The sequence below is a fragment of the Balaenoptera borealis genome (genome assembly GCF_965194805.1).
Source record: "Balaenoptera borealis genome assembly, chromosome: 19".
In the NCBI taxonomy this organism is placed as follows: Eukaryota; Metazoa; Chordata; class Mammalia; order Artiodactyla; family Balaenopteridae; genus Balaenoptera; species Balaenoptera borealis.
Window position 1 is genome coordinate 24,148,521 of NC_138878.1, and position 8,280 is coordinate 24,156,800.

Sequence of the window (8,280 nt, forward strand, 5' to 3'; positions counted from 1 at the left end):
GCAAAACTCCTCTATAAAGATTCCGATTCAATCATTATCTAGGACTGAGTTTCCAGGGGTGATCAGATGGATGAAAATCCACGCCTTGGTGGAGTTTACATCAGAAAAGGGGTAGACTGTAAACAAAATAACGAAGTGACCTATTAGAAGGTGACAAGTGCTGTGGAGAGAAATGAAGCAGGGCTCGGGGTGGGAGGGCTGGGATGGGGTGGCGGTTTCGGTTCTGAAGGGACCTGAAGGAGGGAGGGAAACAGGAGGACCATGTTCCAGGCCGAGGGGACAGGTACGAAGGGCTTGGGGGCAGGAACGTGCAGGGAGTGCCTGAGGGGGATCCAGGAGGAGAGGAGGACAGAGCCAGAAGGGGGCAGGGACACTTCACGGAGGGCCCGCAGGCTGAATCAAACTACACTTCGGGAGCAGTTTTAATTCTGTCCAACGATCAGTCTAGGAAGGATGAAGTAGGTGTTCAAGGGGACAATTGGAATGAACTGAAATGATGTCTTCCTTGTTTCAGTCTATGCTTAAGGGCACTAAAAGGAAAAGACAGCTCTCAACGTTTCCCCAAGAAAATCAGAGGTTCCTTGTTTTCTGAGTAAAACATGTGAATGTCTCACATACTCAAGTGCAGTCTTTTTTTTTTTTTTTCTTCCTAGAACAGTAAGAACCAAGAACAAAATGAAAAGACACAAGCTTGTCTTGTTTGTTCCTGGGCCGTGTTCCCGGGACAGGCTGTTTGCCAGGTGTGTGATTCTGAGATGATGTTTATCAAGGGAACTTAGGTCTACAAGTCTGAGATGACATTGCCTGGGGTCGAGGGTCCCTGAGCCCCACGCCTCACCCTTTCCTGTCTTCCCTGCACCCCGCGGCCACAAAGCATCAGCCCCAGAGACGCATGCAGGGGGCAGAAAGGCCAGCTCAGAGGTTGCAGTTCAGGGCAAAGAAGTAGCAAACCACAAGTTCATCTTGGGGACGCCATGGTGGAGACAAGTGGCATGGAATTTCTACCCACTTCCTCCAACTGCAGAACCTCTGCTTCAAATAAACCAGGAAGTTGTGGGGGCTTGGGAAGGACCAGACTTTGAGCTGAAATGGTTAGAAATGAGGGGAGACGAATGGGTGTGGAAGTGAGGCTGGTGGGTGCGGGTGTTGCCATATGGGGTCAAAGCTGAGCCCTGACAGGATGCTTGCTCCTCCTGTGTGGGTGTCACCTACACCTTTACAGGCGCTCCCGTCGGTGACTCGGCTGGTCGACGATATGTCATTGATCGCCTACTGTGTACACTAGGCACAGGGCCGGTGCCACAGGAGAGGTTATAAAGAATCGTACCCGGAGGAGCTGCCAGTTCCCGCCGGGGAGGGAGGGACACTTTGCTCCACTTGCTGGCTAAGTGCCCCGCAAGCCTTGCCTGCTCCAAGTTAACACCAATCAGCTGGATGTTTCTTTGTCTCCACTCTCTCCCTTCCTTCCCTCCCTTCTTTCCGTTTTGCAGATGGTACAGTTTTGTCATTATGAGGTGGGGTTAGACATAACAGATAACTTCTCCTGATAACGGTACCTCAGTTTAATTTTTTAGCCAACTTCAAGCAAGTTTAAATGCTCATTGAAAAGGTAAAACTATGTAAAAACATCCAAAGAAGAAGGGCAAATCTTCACCGCTTTTACTTCCTGCTCTTCCTCTCCCGAGATACCCACTGATAACATATCAATATTTACTTTCCAGATAAGGCTGTTTTTTTCCTTGCACACACCTGTTTCCAGATACAGTTTTTATACAGAGAGTATAAACTCCTGTTTAATACACTTTTGTGTTTACAGCTTCAGGAACATGATAGACACTGAAAATATTTGTTGAACAAATGAATTAAGAATTTCTGAGATTTGTCTTTCTCGTTTAAAAATGCACCATGGACAGCCCTCCATGTCTCCAGTTCATTCTTTCTATGGCTGCCCAGTATTCTATAGAATGTCTGCACGGTTGTTCAACCACAACCCTGTTGTAAGACATGAGCTTCCCCCTGCTTTCAGTATTGAAGCCCTTGCGCCTACCTCCTCCCACACTCACGTGAGTATTTCTCTAGGCAACTGTGGTAAACAGAATAATGGCTTCCCAAAGATGCTCACATCCTAGCCCTCAGAACCTGTGAATTTGTTTCCTTCCATGGCAAAAGGACTTGCAGGTGTGATTAAGCTGAGGCTCTTGAAATGGAGAAAGTCTTCTGGATTATCAGGTGTGTCCAATATAAGGCACCTTATAAGAAGGAGGCAGGAGACTCACAGTTGGGTGGTGAGATGTCCGGAGGAAGCCGGGGGAAAGCAGGAGCTGTGCTGACAGAGCAGAGGTTGGGGTGACGCCATTGCTGGGAGGTGCTATAAGCCAAAGAACGCGGACAGCCTCCAGAAGCTGGAAAAGGCAAAGAAATGGACTCTCCTCTAGAGCCTCCAGAAGGAATGCAGCCCTGCCGGCCCATTTTGGACTTCTGACCTCCAGAACTGTAAGATAATCAATTTTGGTTTTTTTTCCAATTTTTTTTATAGTGATAAAAATTTTATAGTGATAAAATTTACTGTCTTAACCATTTTTAAGTATACCGTTCAGTGGCATTAAATACATGCATAATGTTTCATCAACACCATCCATCTCCATAACTCTTTTCATCTTGTAAAACAGAAATTCTAGACCTATTAAACAATAACTCGCTATTGCCCTCTCCCCTCTGCTCCGGCAACCAACCTTCTACTTTCTGTCTCTATGATTTGGACTACTCTAAATGTCTCATATAGTGGAATCATATGGTATTCGTCTTTTCGTGGCTGGCATATTTCACTTAGTGTAATGTTCTCAAGATTCATCCATGTTGTAGCATATGTCAGAATTTCGTTCTTTTTTTAAGGCTGAATAATACTCTATTGTATGGTGGTAGATTTCTAGACAGAACTGAGACAGGCATTCTTAGCTGAGAGGCCAAGAGATGGCTAAAACAGCATTAGAACATCAAGGTAGCTGATTCCAAGCAGAAAAACCTTTTGACAATGTAACAACGTATTTGAATCTGCTGACGATGTAATTAAGATTATCCATAGGTGGTGGGGGGGGGGGGAGTTCCCTTGACAATTATATCAAACCTGTGATGTTTAAATTCAACAAAAGGGCTACATAACAGATTTCAGAAAGAAATAAAGTCTGCTTTAGTTTTGCTCTTCTGTTTTTTTAAAATATAAATGGGTTAAGTCAAAGCTGATTTGAGTAGATGTAGAATACTAATGTGTGTATATCTGGGACTAAACTAGCCATTGGAGACACAAACAGGCATGAGAAATTCTGTGCTCTTGATGATCAAAAACTGGTGTGTAAAATCCTAGAGAAGCTTCAGAGTAGAGCTTTAGGTCTTACATTTAGGCCCTGATCCATTTTGAGTTAATGTTTGCACTTGCTATTAGGTAAGGGTCCAGCTTCATTCTTTTGCATGTGGATATCCAGTTTTCCCGGCAACATTTTTTTAAAAGACTGTTGTTCCCCCATTGAATGGTCTTGACACCATTATCAAAAATCACTTGATGATATATATGAAGGTTTATTCTAGGCTCTCATTTAATTTGTCTATATCTATATCTATATATCTATATAGATATATAGATATATATATCTGTCTTTATGCTAGTACAACACTGTTTTGATTATTGTAGCTTTGTAGTAAGTTTTGAAATCAGGAAGTGTGAGTCCCCCAGCTTTGTTCTCCTTTTTCAAGATTATTTTGGCTATATGGGGATCCTTGAGATTTCATATGAATTTTAGAATGGGATTTTTGACTTCAGAATCCCAATGATGTTTTTTTTAAAGATAGAGATTGCAGTGAATCTGTAGATAACATTTGGCAGTATTGACATCTTGAAGATATGAAGTATTCCAATCCATGAACATAGGATGTTTCCATTTATTTATGTCTCCTTTAATTTCTTTCAGCAATGTTTGTAGTTTTCACCATACAAGTCTTTCACCTCCTTGGTTAAGTTAATTCTAGGTATTTTATTTTTGATTCTAATGTAAATAGAATTTCCATAATTTCCTTTTCAGATTGTTCATTGTTAGTGTATAAAAATGCAACTGGTTTTTGTGTGTTAACTTTTCACCTATCTAGCTGAATTCATTTATTAGCTCTGACTGTTTTGGTTTTGGGTTGTGGAGTCTTTAGGATTTTCTACATGGAAGATTATATCATCTGCAGAGATAATTTTACTTCTTCTTTTCCAATTTTGATGCCCTGTGTTTCTTTTTCTGATTAGAACTTCCACTACTGTGTTGATTACAATTGGAAAAAGTGGGCAACCTTGTCTTGTTCCTGATCTTGAAGGAAAAGCTTTCAGTATTTCACCATTGAGCATAATGTTTGCTGTGGGTTTTTCCACACATATGGCTTTTATTATGTTGAGGTACTTTTCTTCTTTTCCTAGTTTTTGTTTGTTTGTTTATGAAAAGGCATTGAATTTTGTCAAATGCTTCTTCATGAGCGATTGATGATTGTGTTCATGTTTTCCATATTGTTGTGTTAATGCAGTGTATTTCAGTTGATCAATTTTATGTTGAACCATCCTTGCATTTCAGGAATAAATCCCACTTAGGGTGTATCCTTTTAATATGCTGCTGAATTCAGTTTTCTAGTATTTTGTTAAGGATTTTCCCATAAATGTTCATAAGGGAAATTGGTCTGGTGGTTTTTTGTTTTGAGTTTTCTTCTTTGTTTTTGCTTGCAGTGTCTCTGACTTCAGTATCAGAGTAATGTTGGCCTCATAGAATGACTTAGGAAGTGCTCCCTCCTCCTCAATTATTTGGAAAACTTCTTTAAATATTTGGTAGAATTCACCAGTGAAGCCATCAGATCTGGAGCTTTTCTTTGTTGGAAGATTTTTGATTACTGACTTAGTCTCCTTACTAGTTATAGATCTGTTCAGATTTTCTATTTCTTTCTGATTTAGTCTTGGTAAGTTTTTGTGTTTGTAGGAGTTTGTCCATTTCATTTGGGTCGTCCTATTTGTTGGCATACAATTGATCATAGTATAATTATTCTCTTGATTTCTGTAGGATTGATAGTAATGTCCCCACTTTCATTTTAGTAATTTGAGTCTTTTTTTTTCAGTCCATCTAACTAAAGTTTTTGTCAATTTTGTTGATCTTTTCAAAGAATCAGGTTTTAATCTCATTATTTTTGTCTATTTTTCTATTCTCTAATTTTTAATTCCTTCCTTCTTTTAGCTTTGGGTTTCATTTGTTCTGTTTCAAGTTTCTTAAGTTGTAAATTAGTTTCTTGATTTGAGATCTGGTTTTTTAATGTGTTTGTAGCTATACATTTCCCCCTTGGGACTGCTTTTGCTGCATTATAGCTTTGGTATGTTGTTTTTGTTTTCATTCAGACTTATGAGTTTCTAATTTACCTTGTGATATCTTCTTTGATCTATTGGTTGTTTAAGAGTGTGTTGTTAAATTTCAGCATTTGTGAATTTTCCAGTTTTTCTTCTGTTACTGATTTCTAACTTTATTCCACTGTGGTTAGAGAAAATACTTTGCATGATAATTATCTTTGTGGCCTAATGTATGGTCTAACCTGGAACATATCCCTGTGCACGTGAGAAGAATGTGTAGGCTATTGCTGGTGGGTAGAGTGTGCTATGTCCATTATATATAGTTGGTTTATTGTATCTATTTCCTTACTTCTGTCAGCTTGCTCTATCCATTATTTTTCTCTTCAATTCTGTCAGGTTTTGCTTCATTTATTTTGATTGTCTGTTACTAGAAATGTAAATGTAACTGTTACAGCAAGAAGATATGTCAAACTTCTATTAATATATAATGTCCTACTTTGTCTCTTGTAAACTTTTTTGATTTAAAGTATTTTTTCTGATGTTAGTATAATAACACCTGCTGTCTTTTGGTTACTATTTGTATGGAATATCTCTTTTCTGTTCTTTCACTTTCAATCTATTAGTGCATTTTGATCTAAAGTGAGCCTCTTGTGGAGAGAACAGCATATAGTTAGATCATATGTTTTCATCCATTTTGACAATCTTTTGATTGGAGAGTTTAATTCATTTACATTTAAGAATGATTACTGGTAAGGAGGGACTTCTATCATCTTGTTTTCTATATATTTTATAGCTTCGTTTTTCACTTCTTGCATTACTGTCTTCCTTAGTGTTCAGCTGATCAGCTGATTTTCTTTCTTTTTTTTTTTTTTGGTACTGAAATGTTTAAATTCCTTTCTCATTCCCTTTTGTTTATATTCTATAAGTTATTTTCTTTGTGGATACCTTGGAGGTTACATTTAGCATACTCTAATTTGAATTTATACCAGCTTAACTTCAACCAGCTCAAGTTCAATATTATACAAGAACTCTGCCCTTTACAGCTCCATGCCCACCCCTTGCTCTTGATATTACAGAATTACACCTTTATACATTGTGTGCCCCAAAATAATATAAAATAATAATTGTTTTAATGCATTAGTCTCTTAAATCACTTAGAATACAAAGTGGAGTTACAAGCCATTGTTACAATAATATTAGCTTTTATAATTGCCCATATATTTATCTGTATTGGGATCTTTGTTTCTTCATATGGCCTCAAGTTACTGTCTAGTGTCATTTTATTTCACCCTACAGGACTCCCTTGAGCATTTCTTGCAAGACATATCTAGTAGTAACAAACTCCCTCTGCTTTTATCTGGCAATATCTTAATTTTTCTCTCACTTTTGAAGGATAGTTTTGCCAGATACAGGACTCTTAGTTAACAGGGTTTGGGTTTTTTTTGTTTTTCTTTTGTTTTTCTTTTTCTTTTTTTTTCTTTTAGCAATTTGAGTATATGATCTCACTGCCTTCTGGCCTCCAAAGTTTCTGATGAGAAACCTGCTAATAATCTTATTGAGGATCCTTTGTATGTATTGAATAGTTTATCTTATGCTGCTTTCAAGATCTCTTATCTTTGGCTTTTGATGGTTTGATTATGTGTCTTGGTGTGGATCTCTTTGAGTTCATTTTACTTGGAGTTTTTTTTCTTTTTTCCTTATTTCTTTTTCTTTCTTTTGTGGGTACCATCTTCACATTCCCTCCACCTCACTCCAAAGTGCCAGTATCTCCTGGAGGGGAGCTTCTACACATGTCTAGTTACCCAGTTTCTGTAGGTGCAGCCAAGGGACATTTCTCGGTCATCTGGCCTGGAGGCTGGGGGGCTTGCATTCCTGGTTCCCTTGGGGCTGTAACAATCAGAAAGAGAGAGTCTGGGCAGACTATCACCCCCAGGGCACTGCACAGATAGCAGAATGAAACACAGCTCCTGTCTTTCTAAGAAACAGGCCTATTTGCTTGTCCAGGAACTTTGGCTTAAAGGGCAAGTTTCTGGTTTGGCACATTTCAAGGGGCCTATGGAGCTGCTCCCAGGGCACAATCTTTGAGTTCCCCCTCTGCCTAGCTGTAACTCACCAATAATATGTATATCCACCATTTCATTGCAAAAGTGCTAACATCTGTAATAGTAGTCAAATAATCATAGTAATTCTCAAAATAAGTTGTATGAAACATATATGTATTGCTTGTTGTTTAACCTAAAACAATTGGAAATATTCACCTAAAAAGTTGAACACCTAAAAAGTTGAAATGGATAAACATCATTGAATGAATATGCTTATTCTGTCAAATATTACTGAGAGTCCTAAAATAATACACGTCTCGAATCACTAAAAGGGGGAATTTGATATACATTGATAATGGAACATTTTCTTAAAACATTCAGCCAATAATTTAATCAAAAGATGTGTTAATTATTTTATATATGTCAGGGCATTTTCTAGGATTAGTAGTCCATGAAACATACTTTAGTAAACAATGTTAAAGTAACATTTTATAAGTGCACACATTCTTTTTATGCCTGCTGAGTATATGAGTATTATGGTAATAAAACTTACTTTTTCATGCATAGATAGGAACTTGTACATCAACTTAAAAGCTACATCCTTATCCTCATAGCATGTTTTCCCCTCCCCAGGATCCAACAAAGATCCTTGCATACAGTAAGAGCTCAGTAAATATTTCCTTCCATGGGATGACCCAATTCTATTCCTAATCATGTCTGATTTGCTGTAAAATCAGCATTAAAAAATAATAAAATGATTCAGGAGACACAGCATTCTTAAGAAATGTGTTTCTCCTTCCAACTCTTCATGTAGTTTCTTATATATCTGATAAATGGTAAAAGTAGAGACCGCGAAACTGCAAGGAAATGAGTCTTCTCATG